This window comes from Oryx dammah, unplaced genomic scaffold, assembly GCF_014754425.2.
Source record: "Oryx dammah isolate SB20612 unplaced genomic scaffold, SCBI_Odam_1.1 HiC_scaffold_20, whole genome shotgun sequence".
In the NCBI taxonomy this organism is placed as follows: domain Eukaryota; kingdom Metazoa; phylum Chordata; class Mammalia; order Artiodactyla; family Bovidae; genus Oryx; species Oryx dammah.
Window position 1 is genome coordinate 60,999,097 of NW_024070204.1, and position 18,526 is coordinate 61,017,622.

The 18,526-nt window shown below is 42.1% G+C and overlaps 1 protein-coding gene across 4 annotated transcripts in view; it reads left to right on the forward strand.

Moving 5' to 3' along the window:
* Window positions 1-15,018: 15,018 nt before the first annotated feature.
* The window catches only part of OCLN (occludin), a 49,534-nt gene continuing 46,026 nt past the window's right edge, over window positions 15,019-18,526 (forward strand). The window contains exon 1 of one of the 4 annotated variants that reach the window (XM_040262664.1): window positions 15,019-15,245. The gene's annotated coding sequence lies outside the window, so the exon portion shown is untranslated. Of the gene's footprint in view, window positions 15,246-15,333; window positions 15,477-16,341; window positions 16,526-18,526 lie in introns of those variants that run through there. The other 3 variants (XM_040262666.1, XM_040262665.1, XM_040262667.1) reach the window with 3 other exon arrangements.

Sequence of the window (18,526 nt, forward strand, 5' to 3'; positions counted from 1 at the left end):
TCTAAAGCACACAGCATAATGGTTTGAATTATGTGTATTGTTAGATGGTTACCTATCACAATAGGTTCATTTAATATCCATCTTCTCATGTGAGAAAATAAAAAGAAAGAGGAAAGGAAAAAAATTTTCTTCTTTTGGTGAGAACCCAGAATTTACTCCCAACATTCCCATCTATCATAGAGCAGTGTTAGCGATAGTCATCATGCTATACATTTCATCCCTAGTACTTATTACCTTATATCTGGGAGATTGTACCTTTTTTGTCTTCCTCTAATTCCCCCTCATCTTCCTCTCCACCTCTGGAAACCATAAATCTGATTTTTTTTTTCCTGCGAGGTGTTTTTTTCTTTTCTTTTTCCTTAGATTCAACAAATAAGTGATATCATACAGTATTTGTCTTCTCTATCTGACTTATTTCACTTAGCATAATGTCTTCAAGCCTCTTCCCTATTGTTGGAAATGATAGGATTTTATGGCTGAATGATATTCCATTGTATGTATATACCACATTTTCCTTATCCATTCATCAGTTGATGGACACTTAGGTTTTTTCTATGTCTTTGGCCATTGTGAAGAATGCTACTATGAACTTGGAGGTACAGATATCTATTTAAATTAGTGGTTTTGTTTCTTTTGAATATATTCCCAGAAGTGGAATTGCTAGATCATATGGTAGTTCTTGGGGCTTCCTGGTGGCTCAGATGGTAAAGACTCTGCCAGCACAACTTAGCAACTAAACAACAACAGCTGTGTATTTGAAGCAAGGTTGTTGTTGTTATCATCTATAAAACCCAGCTTCTCCTATAAAATGTACATACTCTTTAAAACATGTAATATTTTAGTGACAAAGAAGTTACTCAATAAATATATGTTCTATTTCTTTTTTTTTTTTTTTTACAATGTACAAAGTGTACAGGAGCACAGAAAGGAAGCAAGTTATCTGCTTGCAGCATCAGACTAATTTCCTGAACCGAAAGTTTGATAACAAACACGGTTTTCGGATGATTATGGATATTTGGAATAAAATCTACTTATTTCTGTTAAGGGCTGTATTTTATTTACTTCCTTTAGATGAAAACAGCCAAATTGCTCTACTGGAAATTCTTAAAGCTCAAACTAACTTTGATTCTTTCAAGAGCAGCTACGATGACCTAATATCATGCCTAACTCCTCTTGTACAGAAAGGAACAAATACTTGATATTCATCTTCATTGTTTGCAGTGGGTTGGTTTCCTGTTATTTTTTTCCCTCTGTCTAGAGGAAGGGAGTAAAGGAAACTTCCTTATTAACCTACTACTGTAAGGAACATGTTTAAAAAATTAAGCACAGGCAGCAAGAGTAGAGTTTCTCATCAAGATTATGACCAGCATAATTCAATTCCAATATACTTAAGTATAGTTTATTAAGACATTGACTGTTGTTCATTTACTCAATTAAAAGTAACAGAAGTTCAAAGTACCAGAAGGAGGGGCTTACAGGGAGCCCAGGCGAATCACAAGGAGAGCTCACCCTCAGACAGCATTTAGTCTAGAAGGGCCCACACACTTAAGTAACCCGAGTTAGACAATGATTTAACATTGGACAGTCAAAAGATTGAGGTAAACTGTTTTTGGAATATGTAAGGAGTTGGGAGAAGTCACTTCTTAGAGAAGAAGTTAAAGAAGGTTTTAATAGAAGAGTTCACTCTTGAACTACTGGTATTTTAGTAATGAACCTGCAGACACAAGGGTAGATGGGGAACATTCCAGGCATAGGAATTAGTGTGAGCAAAGGGCAAGCCACAGAGACAAGGGTGGGAGGGGCATATGGGCAGCCAGGTGAGCAGTTCTACCTGGCTGCCAAAGAAAGTATTCTTATCTCTACCACTCGTCCAGCACTTATCTGTCCTCTTATTATTTTTTGTTTGCACCAGTATACACTTCATCTTCTAGACTATGTGAGAGAAGACTGCCCTACAACAGTGTGCCTTGATTTCTTCCCATATCATCTACCTTCCTTAATAAAGAAACAAGCAATACTTACATTGTGCAGGTGAGGACATTTGTTGACTCTTTAAAGGCAAAACAGAAATAAATCACATCACAAAATTCTTTTCTAATGTAAGGTCAATATTTTAATGAATTAGAATGTTTTCTACCTTCTTTTTGATCATACTTTAACATTCTTGTGTTTTTGTTTTTTTTTCTTCAGAGTACCGGATGTTGTTTGTGGGGTTTTGATGTTATTGTTTCTTTGGCCACATTGCCCGCGTGTGGGATCTGAATTTCGCAACCAGATTTCAAATCGATGCCCCATAGTAGAAGTGCAGAGCTCTAACCAGTGGACCACCAGGGAATTCTCTAAATAGTATTGATACTAGTATTTGACAGTAGAAAAAATATTATGCACCAACTGATGTACCTGAGTCAAGCAAGAATCAGCAATGGGCACTAAAAGCTTTCAGTGGATAAAACGTTATTGGAGAATAAGACACAAAGAAACAAAGTATTCACCCCTCCCCCACATACAAAATACTTACAAATTATAAAGGGAAAAGTGAGATATGGAAGGTACTACCTGATTCAACCTGAGTATCACTCATCTGGACATAATGTCAATCTCTGGACATAATGAACTATGAACTCCACAACATTGCCGACAGTGCTTCTTCCAAATCGAATAGTGATAGGGGTGGAGAGCCCACAAATCCAAACTGTAAGACATTCAACAGGACAACTGGACCACATTCTTTTTAAAAAGTCAAGGTCATGAAAGATAAACATGGCAATTGGTACTGTTCCAGAATTAAGGAGACTAAAGAAATATGACAGTGAAATGCAAGGAATGATCCTCGATGGGCTCCTGGATTAAAATAAAACGACAAACCATAAAAGACATTTTTGGTACACTTGGAGCAATATGAATATGTCCTGCATATTAGATAAGATTATGTATTAATGTTCATTTGTGGGTATATGTTCATTGTATGATAGTTGTTACGGAATGAATGTTTGTATCCCTCCCCCAAATTCATATGTTGAAATCTTAACCCCCAATGCGACAGTGTTAGGAGATGGAGCCTTTGGGGAGGTGATAAGATCATGAAGGTGGAGCGCTCGTGAATGGGAAAAGCACTCTAACAAAAGAGAGCCCTCTTGCCCTCTCCTCCATATAAAAAAGGGGGTTCTCACCAGAACCTGCCCATGCTGGCTGGCATCCTGATCTCAGACTTCTAACCTCCAGAACTGTGAGAAATAAATTTCTGTTGTTTATAAACCACCTCGTTTATGGTACTCGGTTGAAGCAGCACAAACCAAGACAGCTGTTGAATCGGAAAATCGGTGCTGAAGTATGTAGGGGTGAAGTGTCATTAAGTCTGCAAATTGCTTTATTTATTTATTCTGGGTTACGCTGGCTCTTCGTTGCTGAGCGAGTGCCTTTCTCTAGCCGTGGGGGCTGCTCTTCACTGCGGTGCTCAGGTTTCTAGCGGTGGCTTCTCTTGTTGCAGAGCCAGGTTCTAGGCACACGGGCTCAGTAGCTGCAGCTCGTGGGCTCCAGGGCACAGGCTCAGTAGTCGTGGCATACAGGTGTTAGTTGCTTCTCAGCACGTGGAATCGCCCTGGACCAGGGATCAAACTTGTGTCCCCTGCATCAGCAGGTGGATTTTTACCCATTTCCCCCACCGGAGAAGTCCGGCAAATTAGCTTTAATTGGTCAAACCAAATATAAAAATATAAATGTCGTATATGAATGGTTACGCAAATATATATTATGTACTTATTTTGTGTCTGTGTTGTGGCTGTGAGGGAAGCAAGCAAACAAATACAAACAATGTTAACAACCTGTGCATTTAAGGGAAGAACATAATTCACTGTGCCATTTTCTCAACTTTTCTATAGGTTGAAATTTTCCAACATACTAAATTAGGGGAAAATGAAATATCTTTTCCCTAATTGTCAAAAATAATACAGGCTTTGTATAAACAACAAGATTCTACTGTATAGCACAGGGAACTATATTCAATACCCTGTGGTAAATTATAATAGAAAAAAATATGAAAAAGAATGTATGTCTATATCTATAACTAAGTCACTTTGCTGTACAGCAGTAATTAACACAACACTGTAATTCAACTGGTGTTCTTGTTCAGTCACTAAATGGTGTCCAACACTTTGAGACCCCATGGACCTTAATCTGCCAGTCTCCTCCGCCTGTGGGATTTTCCAGGCGAGAATATTCAAGTGGGTTACCATTTCTTTCTCCAGGGTCTCTTCTCAACCCAGAGATCGAACCTGAGTCTCCTACATTGGCAGGCAGATTCTCTACTGCTCAGTCACCAACTATACATCAATAAAAAAATAAATTAAAAAAAATACAAACTTGTGCAATAAGAAATTCTTTAAAAATAAATAGAAAAAGCAAGAAAAATAAGTAATTTCTCTAACCCTCTCCTTTTCAGTCCCTCTGCATCTGGAACTTCTTAGGTACAGAGGCCAATTTCTAATTAAGATTCATGTAGGAAGAGAAATAGGAGCGGTTTACATTTCTCAAAGATCGGATCGATTGAGTTTCAGATCACCCTGGCTCTCTTTCTCAGGTTTAATCCTTTCCACTTAGAAACTACAAACTTGAAAGACAAACACTCAAGAGTTACCACAAATTATTTTAAAAAAACAGGAAAATGCTGAGTTTGACACCTGTGGAATTCAAAATATAAATTTGTCACCAGAGAATGCCTAAAACCCTCCACAGCCTTCTGGCTGCATTTAGAAGAAAATGAACACTCACGTGGCGCGGCATCCAGGATCTGACTTCTGTCTTCCTCAGGCTCCACCTCCCACTCTCTCCCCTTCTGCTGGCCCCTTGTGCTCTGAAACTCCAAAACAGCCCTAGATTTTGTCGTTCTCCACACGGCTGGCTCCTTCTCATCATTCAAGTCTCAGCACAAATGTCACTTCTTCTGTCCTGGGCAGCCCCTCCCCGCTGCCCCTCCCAGCTCTCTCTGTCCCCTTATCCTGTTTCATCTCCTCAAGCCACTCATCACCATCTGACCTTATCTTGTTCATTTCCAGTTTAGTCATCATCACTGCATGTCTTTTCCCAACTAGAGTATAAACCTCCGCAAGGAACACTGTCTGTCCTGAGTCCACCGTATCTCCAAGGCTTAGAACACGATCTGGTACATAGGAGATATTGAGTAAATATATTTAAATTTATTTATTTATTTATTTATTTATTTATTTGTGGCAGCACTGGGTCTTTGTTGCTCCACGTGGGCTTTATCTAGTTGTCCTGACTGGGGGTTGTTGCGATGCTTGGGCCCTAGAGTCCGGGCTCAGCTGTGGTGCATGGCTTAGTTGCCCCATGGCATGAGGAATCTTCCCTGGCCAATGTTCAAACGTGTGTCCCCAGCACTGGCAGGTGGATTCTTAACCACTGGGCCACCAGGAAAGTCCAAATAAATGTTTTTTGACCGAATAAATATTTCTTTAGGTATACAGTTAACAAATGTGCCCCATAGACCACACCCTATGTGTGTAGCATCAACATTTCAGGAGCTGTAGTGAGTCCCCTTTACAGGCTCCAGAAATTTCTCCTAAAGAAGTTTCAAATAAAGGGAGTTCCCTCGTGGTCCTGATGTTTAGGACTCAGTAAGTGCTGTGGCCTAGGTTCATTCTCTGGTCCGGGAACTAAGATCCTGCAAGCCGCTCGGTAAAGCCAAAAAAATAAAATAAATTTAAGAAAAATCAAGTAAGAAATTCCAAATAACATTAGAAAAGCTGTCGTGTGGAAGACATGGTAGAGGATAAGAGAACTGTGTCTTATAACCAACAGAATGTCATGGGAAGTAAGCTGTCTGCTTAGAGTATATCTGCTTCATACCGACCCAATTCAGGTGACTTTGCTAGGGTTAGGATTCCTTGTAAATTACAAGCTCATTTCTAAAGTTTGAGAACACAAGAGGTAAAGAGCCTCAGGAAGTTAAAATTAGATGTGAGAACACAGCATTCGCACTATTTGGTTAATGTTTACTTTTCCCGCTTTCTTTTTTTGAGCTGAAAATATTCAGGAAGGCAAGTTCCTGAAAAAGCTTTGTGAGGCCAATTTTCCACTGCAAAGGATGACTGATGAAACCCTCCCCCCCCAAAAAACAGCTCTCAAATCTTTTTCTCTGCATCATCCATAGAATTATGAAAACATTGTTTCTGGATCAAGACCCTCTCTCTCCCTCTTTACACAATAAGCTCTACTTACTCTGATCCCATAGAGTAATCTTCTATTAGTGTTTGAGGAATATTACACACAAAGCAAAAAGCCTAGAGATGGGTATCCAACCACCTTTTAAGAAAGTCCCTAAACTCTATTATACTTTTAAATAAAGTTTTTATTATAAAATAGAAAATTCCTACCAAAAAGTGTATAAGCCATACGTGTACAGTTTAATAACTTAATAACTTGTTGTAAGGCTCACAGCCATGTAGCCTGCAAACAGGTAAAGGAACAGACTATTGGCAGCTCACCCCAGGAGCATCTCCACTCCTGCTTTCCCATCCTTACCCACCCTTTTCTCCCACAGGTAACCGCTCTCTTGGTTTCTACTGTAACAATTTCTTTGCTTTCCTTTGTTGCTTTGCTACTTACCTTTGAATCCCCAAGGGATGCAGTTTAGTTTTGCCTGTTTTTGAACTTTATACACATGGAACCACACTGTATGGCGGGGAGCCTGTGTGCATGCTCAGTTGTGTCTGAGTCTTTTGCGACCTCATGGACTGTAGCCGGCCAGGCTCCTCTGTTAATACTGGAGTGAGCTGCCATTTCTTCCTCCAGAGGATCTTCCTAACCCAGAGATTGAAACTCGTCTCCTGTGTCTCCTGCATTGCAGGCGGATTCTTTACCACTGAGCCACTTGGGAAGCCTGTATGGGAGGGATGGGGACTTCTTTATCGTGTTCAGTTTTATCTTTGAAAGATTCACCCTGTTGTTGGGAGTAGCTCTAATTGGTTCCTTCACATCCATAACACTGAGTTGTACTCAATAATTTTTTTATTTTAAAAATTTATTTATTTACCTGGTTGCAGTGGTTTCTGTTATTGCGGAATATGGGCTCTAGAGCACAGGCTCAGTAGTTGAGGTGCACAGGCTTAGTTGCTCCACAGCATGTGGAATCATCCTGGACCAGGGATTGAACCCACGTCTGCTGCACTGGCAGGTGGGTTCCCATCCACTATGCCACCAGGGAAGTTCCTCAATTGTTTTATTATTATTATTTTTTTTAATTTTTGGCTCTGCTTGGTCTTCCTTGCTTCCCCGGGTTTTTTCTCTAGCTGCCATGCGTGAGGGGAGCTACTCTAGTTGCAGTGCTCAGGATTCTCATTTCGGTGACTTCTCTTATTGTGGAGCATGGGCTCCAGGCTCACAGGCTTCAGGAGTCGCAACACGTGGGTTCAGTGGTGTGACTCCCAGGCTCTAGAGCACGGCTCGGTGGTTGTGGCGCACGAGCTTAGCTGCTCTGAGGCATGTGGAATCTTCCCAGACCAGGGATCGAACCCATGTCTGCTGCACTGGCAGGTGGGTTCTCATCCACTGTACCTGGAAGTCCTCGATTATTTTTTAGTTGTATTCAATTATTTTTTATATAGGTACACTGTGAACTATCTCTATGGGTAGTTTATTATTATTATTAAGTGTTTTTAAAGACAAAAAAATGATGCTATAGTAAAACTGTTAAGAACATTAGTTCTGGAAGTAGATGACCTGTGTTTGAATCCTGACTATAATTTAGCAGAAATTTTGAGTAAATGATCAAAAGTTTCTGAGCTTTCAGATTTTTGAAAGTGGGGGAAATAATAACACTTCATAAAATTGTTATAAGCAAAAAGCAGAGTCCGTAAAGCACGTAGCACAGTGCCTGGCATAGGGACATCTTTTCTCCCCTAAGACTGCGTACTGGGAAGTTCCCTGGTGATCTAGTGGTCTCAGCGCTTTCACTGTCATGGCCTAGGTTCAGTCCCTTGCTGGGGAACTGAGATCCTACAGTCTAAGTGGTGCAACTGTCACGCGAGCGTATGTTCCTCGATTCTTTGTCTCGTCACAACAAAGATTTGGAGTGACGGACATTAAAGCCCCCTTGGCGTGTCACAGCTCTCAGGTCTTGGATAGACCGTGTTATAGCTCTCAGGTCTCAAATGGACCGTGTTATAGCTCTTAGACAAATCAGTGTTACAGCTCGGTGTTACAGCTCTATTTTACTTAGAAGATAGCAGGAAAATCCATCTTCGAGGCGCGAGGGCACGTCGATCTAAAGACACGAGGAGAAGAGCACCCCAGCGCGCAGGAGAGAGAGAGGGAGAGCTGGCTTTGGTTCTTCTATTTATGTTTCTCTCTCCCTGGGCCTGTCCTATGTAAATTGGGCCAGCCAGGAGTGTGGTTTGTTTTACCTGAGGTCCTCACTCTGGTCCTCGGACCTTCTATTTCATTTTCGCGGGCTTTTCCCTTCCTTGTCTGTAGCCACCGCCATTTTGGACTCCTTTTCCCTGTTCTACCTGCCTAACACAACCAAATCCAGAATAAATGATGGTGGTTATTATTTTTCCACTTACTGAAGTTCCAGTTCAAGTGCTGACTTTATTTAACTTTAGATTCTTCCAGCAGGATCTTGCTTAATACACAGGAATTGAGGAGACAGAGCTTTATTCACCAAGTGTCATCATCCTCTCAGAAATTGCCTTCCCGGTGACTTCCCCATAAATTCCTCCATAAATCCCTCAAGAAAATGTAGTATGTGGAGTGGGAGCCTCCCATCTAGAGAATGGGTGGGGAATTTAGAGCCTTTGAACAAACGTCAGTCATTGAATTCATCCAGGAAGCAGGTGAGGCAGAGTAGAAATACTCGAACCCCCACCCGTTCTCCTCTAAGACTGCGTGCCGGGGAGTTCCCTGGTGCTCTAGTGGTTAGCATTCAGTGCTCTCACTGTCACGGCCTAGGTTCAATCCCTTGTCAGGAAACTGAGATCCTACAATCGGAGTGGTACAACCAACCAACCAAACAAAAAGACCACAAGCTAGAGATGTTACCCTTGACGTGCTATTAAGAATGTGCTGTTTTCACAGTGGCAGCAGGCTATCTGAGAGATGCACATACTTCCACAGGCATGACGGATGTAGGAATCAGGGTTCAGTACATTCATTCATTCAACAAATAGATATAGAATAACTGTGTGACACGACAGGGACTATCTCGGGCAGATGGGATACAGCAATGACTGATTAAATGTATCAAGATATTTTCTTGCCCAGCATATGATTTATCTTGGTGAATGGTCCACATGTCTGCCAACAATCTTATGATGAGCGTTACTTATTGTCATCCCAAATTCACAGTGGAGAAAAATCAAACCTATACATTTAGATTCCCTTCCAGATAATAGGTGGCAACACTGAGATTTTTTTTTTTTACTCTAACACTGAGATTTTTTTTTTTTTTTGGTAAATTAATTTAATTGGAGGCTAATTACTTTACAATATTGTAATGGTTTTTGCCATACATTGACATGAATCAGCCATGGGTATCCATGTGTTCCCCATCCTGAACCCTCCGCCCACCTCCCTCCCCATCCCATCCCTCAGGTTCATCCCAGTGCACCAGCCCTGAGCACCCTGTCTCGTGCACTGAACCTGGACTGGCGATCTGTTCCCATATGATATTATACATGTTTCAGTGCTATTCTCTGACATCATCCCACCCTCGCCTTCTCCCACAGAGTCCCAAAGTCTGTTCTGTACATCTGTGTCTCTTCTGCCGTCTCGTTTATAGGGTCATCGTTACGATCTTTCTAAATTCCATATATATACATTAATATACTGTACTGGTGTTTTCCTTTCTGACTTACTTCAGTCTGTATAATAGGCTCCAGTTTCATCTACCTCATTAGAACTGCTTCAAATGCATTCTTTTTAATAGCTGAGCAATATTCCATTGTGTATGTGTACCACAGCTTTCCTATCCATTCATCTGCTGATGGACATCTAGGTTGCTTCCATGTCCTGGCTATTGTAATCAGTGCTGCAGTGAACATTGGGGTACACGTGTCTCTTTCAATTCTGGTTTCCTCGGTGTGTATGCCCAGCAGTGGGATTGCTGGGTCATAAGGCAGTTCTATTTCCAGTTTTTTAAGGACTCTCCACACTGTTCTCCATAGTGGCTGTACTAGTCTGCATTCCCACTAACAGTAACACTGAGATTTTGAACCTAAATTCTGACACCATAATCTGAGCTCTTAACTTTCTCTTTTACATATGAAAAGGAATATAAGAATTATTTTTTTAATCTTATTCATTTTACTTCAGGTAAAGTCAACAAATTTCTAATCATGGGTCCTTTAATAATAATATTTACTTTGTTTCTGAGTCATAAAGATTTTCATTAAATAATCTCATTAGTAGATAATAGTGATTAATACTACAATGAGTTGCCAAGAAAGAATATTTGACTAATTAAAATTTTGTTATAATTTATGATTATGTAAAGTAATTACAGTCAGCACTACCTCATTTACCATTTAACAAATTTAATTTGGCTACTGATGTGTTTAGGTTTTAAGGCTGTATTTTCTTTCTGAACACTTTCAACTACTACCTAAATAGGTACACTATTAGGTAACTGTTAAAAGAGCACAGTTTTTAGATTTTCTAATGTTATGAGCATTGTTTGGAAAATTTACCTAAATTGGACAAAAATTTTACACAATATTCCAATAGAAATTTAATTTAGTATTAAGTTAAACCACATTAAGTTGCTTTTATAGTTTAAAATGATCAACTATTACCAGTTTCATATAGCTGAAGTTAAAAAAAAAATCATGCTATTCCACATGCCTGAATGCAGAAGCAACTAGAGTGTAATCTACCTGAAGACAGGGATTTGGGAGTTTTGTTTACTATTATTCACATGGAAGGCACTTAGAAAATGGCTATTGAATGAATTAATTAGAAAAGCAAACAAAACATAGTAACTCATCTTCTATCCTAACATCTTTGAGTTTAGGTTTAAAATGGGAATAAGAAAAATAACACAGGTATTTTAAGTTAGTCTCTTGGAATGATAAAAAGTTTAAATAGTTAATTTACATGTGAAATGAAGACATATTCACACAAAAACTTGAACATGAAGCTTTATAGCAGTATTATTTAAAATGACCAAAAAGTGGAAATAACTGAAATGTCTATCAACTGATGAAGGTTTAAATAAAATGTGGTACATCCATGCAATGGAGTATTTATTGAGTCATAAAAAGGAATGATGTACCAGTAGGAACTACAACATGAATAAAACTTGAAAACATTATGCTGAGTGAAAGAATTCAGATAGAAAAGGTCACATATTATACTAACAGTTCACATAAATGTCCAGAATGGGCAAATCAAAAGAGACAGTATCAATAGATCAGTGGATGCCAGGGTTTAGAGACAAGAGGAAATGAAGAGTGATAGATTCAGGTTTCTTTTTGGGTGATGAAAACGTTCTGGAACCAGTGGTGATAATTGTACATTACAAATATACTGAATCCACTGAATTGTACATATGCGTTAAAATTAAGGGTGAATTTTACAGTATGTAAAATATATTTTAATTTTTTTTAAGTGGGGAAAAAAACTCTAAGTTCTCCTCTTTAGAACATGTCCAAAGTACACTATAAAATAATAAACATGTGTTTATAAATGTAAGAGTATTAGGAAATGTTCCCTTGTTTAATTATAAACCAAGTGGAATGTTTGGAGATTTCAGTAATCTGACAGGGAACCTTAAGAGGATTAACCTGACTTCCCCAGTGTTAACAATACTAATTTAAACTGCATCATTCAAAAACTACCTAGTCATACAGTAGTAATTGTAACAATGACTTCCACAAAAAACACCAATTAGATTAATTACTCATTAAGGCTGTCATTTTTTAATACCTTATATTTATATAACCCTTTTACTTCCTTAAGTGTTGAACTGTGCCTTAAGATTTAACGTATGGGAGAGTCACAGGTCTAACCATTTAATTAGAGGCAGGGAAGTGGGTGGAATTGGACTGAAATTTATTAGCAATGCTGACATTCCAGGTTGGAACACAAAGTGAAGCAGGACTTAAGAAACCTAAATTCTAGCCTCCTATATGAACTCTAAGGTTTTGGCATCGTCAATAAAGCAGAAATAGATGGGTTTTTTTTGGAATTCTCTTGCTTTTCTGATGATCCAGAAGATGTTGGCAATTTGTCTCTGGTTCCTCTGCATTTTCTAAAACCAGCTTAAACATCTGGAAGTTCGCAGTTCATGTATTGCTGAAGCCTGGCTTGGAGAATTTTGAGCATTACTTTACTAGCATGTGAGATGAGTGCAATTGTGCGGTAGTTTGAGCATTCTTTGGAACTGCCTTTCTTTGGAATTGGAATGAAAACTGACCTTTTCCAGTCCTGTGGCCACTGGTGAGTCTTCCCAATTTGCTGGCATATTGAGTGCAGCACTTTCACAGCATCATCTTTCAGGATTTGAAATAGCTCAACTGGAATGCCATCACCTCCACTAGCTTTGTTCGTAGTGATGCTTCCTATGGCCCACTTGACTTCACATTCCAGGATGTCTGGCTCTAGGTGAGTGATCACACCATTGTGATTATCTTGGTCATGAAGCTCTTTTTTGTACAGTTCTTCTGTGTATTCTTGCCACCTCTTCTTAATATCTTCTGCTTCTGTTAGGGCCATACCATTTCTGTCCTTTATCGAGCCCATCTTTACATGAAATGTTCCCTTGGTATCTCTAATTTTCCTGAAGAGAGCTCTAGTCTTTCCCATTCTGTTGTTTTCCTCTATTTCTTTGCATTGATTGCTGAGGAAGGCTTTCTTGTCTCTCCTTGCTATTCTTTGGAACCCTGCATTCAGATGCTTATATCTTTCCTTTTCTCCTTTGCTTTTCCCTTCTCTTCTTTTCACAGCTATTTGTAAGGCCTCCTCAGACAGCCATTTTGCTTTTTTGCATTTCTTTTCCATGGGGATGGTCTTGATCCCTGTCTCCTGTATAATGTCAGGAACTTCCGTCCATAGTTCATCAGGTACTCTGTCTATCAGATCTAGTCCCTTAAATCTATTTCTCACTTCCACTGTATAATCATAAGGGATTTGATTTAGGTCATACCTGAATGGTCTATTTCTGCTTTATTGACTATGCCAAAGACTTTGACTGTGTGGATCACAATAAACTGGAAAATTCTTCAAGAGATGGGAATACCAAACCACCTGACCTGCCTCTTGAGAAACCTACATGTAGGTCAGAAAGCAACAGTTAGAACTGGACATGGAACAACAGACTGGTTCCAAATAGGAAAGGGAGTACGTCAAGGCTGTATATTGTCACCCTGCTTATTTAACTTCTATGCAGAGTACATCATGAGAAACGCTGGGCTGGAAGAAGCACAAGCTGGAATCAAGATTGCCGGGAGAAATATCAATAACCTCAGATATGCCGATGACACCAGCCTTATGGCAGAAAGTGAAGAGGAACTAAAAAGCCTAATAAAAGTGAAAGAGGAGAGTGAAAAGGTTGGCTTAAAGCTCAACATTCAGAAAACAAAGATCATGGCATCTGGTCCCATCATTTCATGGGAAATAGATGGGGAAACAGTGGAAACAGTGTCAGACTTTATTTTTTGGGTTCCAAAATCACTGCAGATGGTGACTGCAGCCATGAAATTAAAAGATGCTTACTCCTTGGAAGGAAAGTTATGACCAGCCTAGATAGTATATTGAAAAGCAGAGATATTTGCCAACCTTTGCCGATATGGAAAAACCAAGGCTATGGTTTTTCCAGTAGTCACGTATGGATGTGAGAGTTGGATTGTGAAGAAAGCTGAGCACCGAAGAGTTGATGCTTTTGAACTGTGGTGTTGGAGAAGAGTCTTGAGAGTCCCTTGGACAGCAAGGAGATCCAACCAGTCCATCCTAAAGGAGATCAGTCCTGGTTGTTCATTGGAAGGACTGATGCTGAAGCTGAAACTCCAATACTTTGGCCACCTCCTGTGAATAGTTGACTCATTGGAAAAGACTGATGCTGGGAGGGATTGGGGGCAGGAGGAGAAGGGGACGACAGAGGATGAGATGGCTGGATGGCATCACCGACTGGATGGACTTGAGTCTGAGTGAACTCTGGGAGTTGGTGATGGACAGGGAGGCCTGGAGTGCTGTGATTCTTGTGGTCGCAAAGTCAGACAGGACTGAGCGATTCAACTGAACTGAACTGATACGAACTCAAATAGCAAGAACTGAAACTGCCCTATTCAGCAGCACATTAATGCAACATATAGGTAAGTGTACACATCGTTAAGTGTAGACTCTGAGTTTTCCTAAATTTAACATTCCTTTGGGAACAGCCCCCAGAAGAAATGGAACAGAGACACAGAACTAGGGCTTTAAAAACAAAAACAAAACCCTTAAACCAAAGAGAATATTCAAATCGTTTAAAACCCCTGAATAGCAGACTCTCGGTCCTGTCATAGTTAAACGTGGGGAGGAGGGGTAGAGGGCCCTGAAATGGTAATAATGTAAATCGTAGTATACCCTTAATTTTGATGGCAAATTTACCATCACCAGTATCTACAATACTTCCAACCTCACCTGAACCACTCTTGAGTGACACTTTTTAGCGATCCAGAGATTTAGAAGCACTTCCTAAATTTACGCATGACAGGTGAAAATCTCCCACATCTAGCTGCTTCTTTCCAACAAAAGTTTAATCAAATTTTCGAAGCAGGAAACTTTTCTGTCCGGTCGTGTCTTTCTTGCCGAAGTGCTGAGCACCCTAGAACACTTCACGAGGAACAGTCTTTCCAGATTTCACTCGCCAAACATTCCGCAGTTGTGCCCGAAGAGCTCCGAGAGCTGTCTAGGGTGGTCCGGGATCACTCTCCCCCAGCCGGCAGCCCGAGCCCCCCGTCCCCGCCACCTCTCTGCTCTCCGTCCCCGCCCACTGGGACCCAAACGCCGCGCTGTTCCTTTAAGGCCGGACGCCGCAGGGTGTGCGGAGAAGGGCCGGTTCTTCCCGCCTCCTTTTGCACCGCTCCCTCCCCCTCCCATCGGAGTTTCAGGTGAATGGGTCACGGAGGGTGGAGGCCGCCATACCACTCCTCCTCCGTAGCGTCCACCTCCCCCTTCTGCTTCTTCAGGCGGAGGCGGCGGGACTCCGGGGAGAGCTGGCCGGAACGCCGAGGAGCCCGCGCGGGGAGCCGCAGGTGGGGCTCGCGGGCGCCGGGCCGCGGACTTTCCGCACCCGGGCCGGGGTTGGTGCGCATGCCCGGGGGGCAGGCGGGCAGGGTGGGTGGGGGGAGGAGGGGAGAGAGGAGGCGGAGGGCTCTGTCCCCGGCGCAGTCCCGGCTGCGCGCAGCCTCTCTGCAAGGCGGCAGGTGCGCGCTGCAGGTGAGCGCACGCCCGGGCTCCTGCCGTGTTTGGTTCGCTGAGAGGAGGTGAGAGCTGGGCGCGGCGCCGGGGGCCCCGAGGCCCCTCCGTGCACTGTCTAGAAGGGGAGGCGCGGGGAGAGGACGCCCCGCGGTGGTTTCGGTGGCGGTTTCGCTCCAGGCTTGGGACTCGCGGCAGCCGGAGAGGCGCGGGGCGGCGAAGGGAGCCGCGCCCGGCCAACTCGGAGCCTGCCTCCTGGGTCGAGGGGCTGCTTGGAGCCGCCCGTCTGTTCCTTCCGCTGAAACTATTCAAGCCACCGCCAGTGTCTAGGCGGCGTGGGCAACTTTTCGCTTTCTTAGGGGCCGGCGGGAGATTGGTGACCAGCCAGAATCCTGCGACCGGCTCTCCAGGCTGCAGTTTTTCTTTTTTATTGGGGGGGGAGGCCGGGGTGTCCCTGAGGAGAGAGCCTGAGCTTGAGGGCTGAAACTAGGGGGGCCGCTTGCTGGCCCGTGCGGGGCGGCTCGGACTCTGGGAGGAATCCGTTGTTATCTGCCCCCCTCTCACCCCTCTGGGTATCCCAGGTGGAGAAGGGGTGGCCGGGTTTAATCCGTGCAATATTCCTGGAGTCCTGGGGTGGGCCGAACGGCTGTTTTCAACCCCCTTGGTGGGAGTTGTTATGAGCCCGCGTCGATTTAAGCTGCCGGGGCGGGGATTTAATTTCGAATGAAGCTGTATTTCCAGGGAAGCCACTCATGCTTGGGATTCTCACCCTTGACCTAAAGGCCGCCGCCAGGTGGGCGGACCTGCCTCGGGCCGTCCCTGCTCACCCAGCTGGGACTCGTGCTGTCCGGTGTGCTCCTGGACACCGGCACGTGCTCCTAGCCAGACCGCCGGCCCCGCGCGCCGCCGACACGTTGCCTACGTTGGAGGAATTGTGCAGGGCAGGTGGGATGAGGGGTCAAGATGCCCCTTGCAGTTGGGAGAGCAGCCCCGAGCCCCTCGTCTCGTGTCCCAAGTGAAGCGACAGAGTCGGGGGAGAGGAGCGGCGTCCTGGAGCTGGCCGGGCAACGTGCCCGCCTGGCAAATGACCCGGGACGGGGAGGAGGCAGCCTTTCAGGTTAGTGTGTGGCCCTCACGCACAACAGGTGTATTATTGAGGTCCCGGGAAAAGAGAAACCCTTCCCCATTAAGGGACTGGTCCTTTTTTTGGTGATTGAAAACTACTTCTTCCCAGATGGAGGTAGATTTCTCAAACTTTTTATGTATTCCCTAGTGTAGCACTGTTTCTTTTGCACTGTAACATTTAATATTTTCTCTTCCTGGTATTTTAAAATAGGCATTTTTAAAGGTGGCGCCACAGTTATTGGTATCTCCTCAGATAAAGCAGCAGCACTGTTGTTTTTTGTCGTTTTGCATTTATTTGGTTACTGGGCACCTGTTTTGTTAGAGTGTGGAGGCGAGGAGAGGGAGATTTCCACAACTTCTAGGAAATTTAGGAAAGTGATGAGCATTGCCTCCTGTGTGTAAGGTACTGTAATAAAAGCCTTTTGTACTTTATGTCGTTTAATCATCCCAGCATCTCTAAAAGCTAGGTCTTATTAGAACTCCGTTTTAAAAGTGAGTAAACACCAGGGGAAGTAAATATATATATATATTTAAATATTTATTTATTTGGCTGCACTGGCTCTTAGTTGTGGCAGGCATCTAGTTCCCTGCCCAGTGATGGAGCCCAGGGAGGGTTAGCCCCTGGACCATCAGGGAGCTTCTGGGATGGTATGTTATTATAGGGACGGTTCTTGATATTCCGGTGGAGAACCAGATTTGGGGAGTTTTTCTGGAATTCTCTACTTTTGACTAGTCCCTATGGCCTCATATAAGTGTTCCCCATCTTGCTTGATGTAAAAGTAAAACATTCTGTTTTCTTCTAAAGATAATGCTGTAATTTCTTATGTTTCAAAATGATGGAAGATTGCTTTCAGCCATATGAAGTAACTGATCCTATGTCCTTCACCTTCCCAAGGAGAGACCTTCCAGAAGAAAGTTTTCTTTAGCTGCATTTCAAGGCTTACGTGATTAGAATATTTATTGGACTTTTTCATCCACATTACTATTTATAGAACTAATGGTAAAAATACCATGGTCACACCTTTTTAAAAAATTTGCCCCCAGGGTTGCAGCTGTTCTGTAATTTAGTGCTTTCCAATCTTGAATGTGGTGTGAATCACATTGAGGATCTTATGAAAATACAGATTCTGATTCATAGGTCAAAAGTGGAGCCTGGAATTCTGCTTTTCTAATACCTCGCTGGGTGATGCCTGTACAGTTTTTTCTCCCTTTCCCTCACACTGTAAGCACTTAACTACTTTTGTGGAACTTAACTTGAAGGATTATATTTCCTGGGTGTTAGTTATGTGAAGAACTTCAAGGCATTCACTGGTGGATTGAAATCCCAACTCTAATATGGGCTATTGTTTTCTAAATCAAATATTGATTGCACATCTCTGTACCAGGGACTAGATCCATGGATCAGGAATAAGAGTGAAGATCAAGACAGACATTTAAGCGCTTGGGAAGGTGGTATTCCTTTTGGACTGGAGAAGATTGTAGTTTTAAAAAAGAAAAAAAAATAATTAAAGGGGAAATTTGCTCTGAAAATAAATTGGTGGTTGGGGTGAGATACTGGGAGGACATCTCTGAGGAGGTGAAATTTGAGCTAAGAACTGATTGGGAAATGCCTGCTATGTAGAAATCTGGGTGTTCTAAACAAGAAACCCTCAAGATCAAGGCCCTCGAGTTGACACTTTTATTCTAGGCAGTGATTTTCAAAATTTATGGTGTGGTTAAAAAATCATCTAGAGAGCTTATTTAAAATGTGGTTTCTGACACAGCTAATCTATTTCAAAATCTAATTTCAAAATTTTAGATCCTTTACTAATACCTATAACCTAAATAGAATCATTTAATATCAACTTTAAAAACACCTTAAAGGCAGATTCATGAAAGGAATGTGATCGAAAAGGAACAGACTGCCCTTAAATACAACGTTTATTTATTTTTACTTATTGACAGTTTGCTTTAAATAATAATTTTGAAGCACAGCATTTTTAGGTCTTTTCAT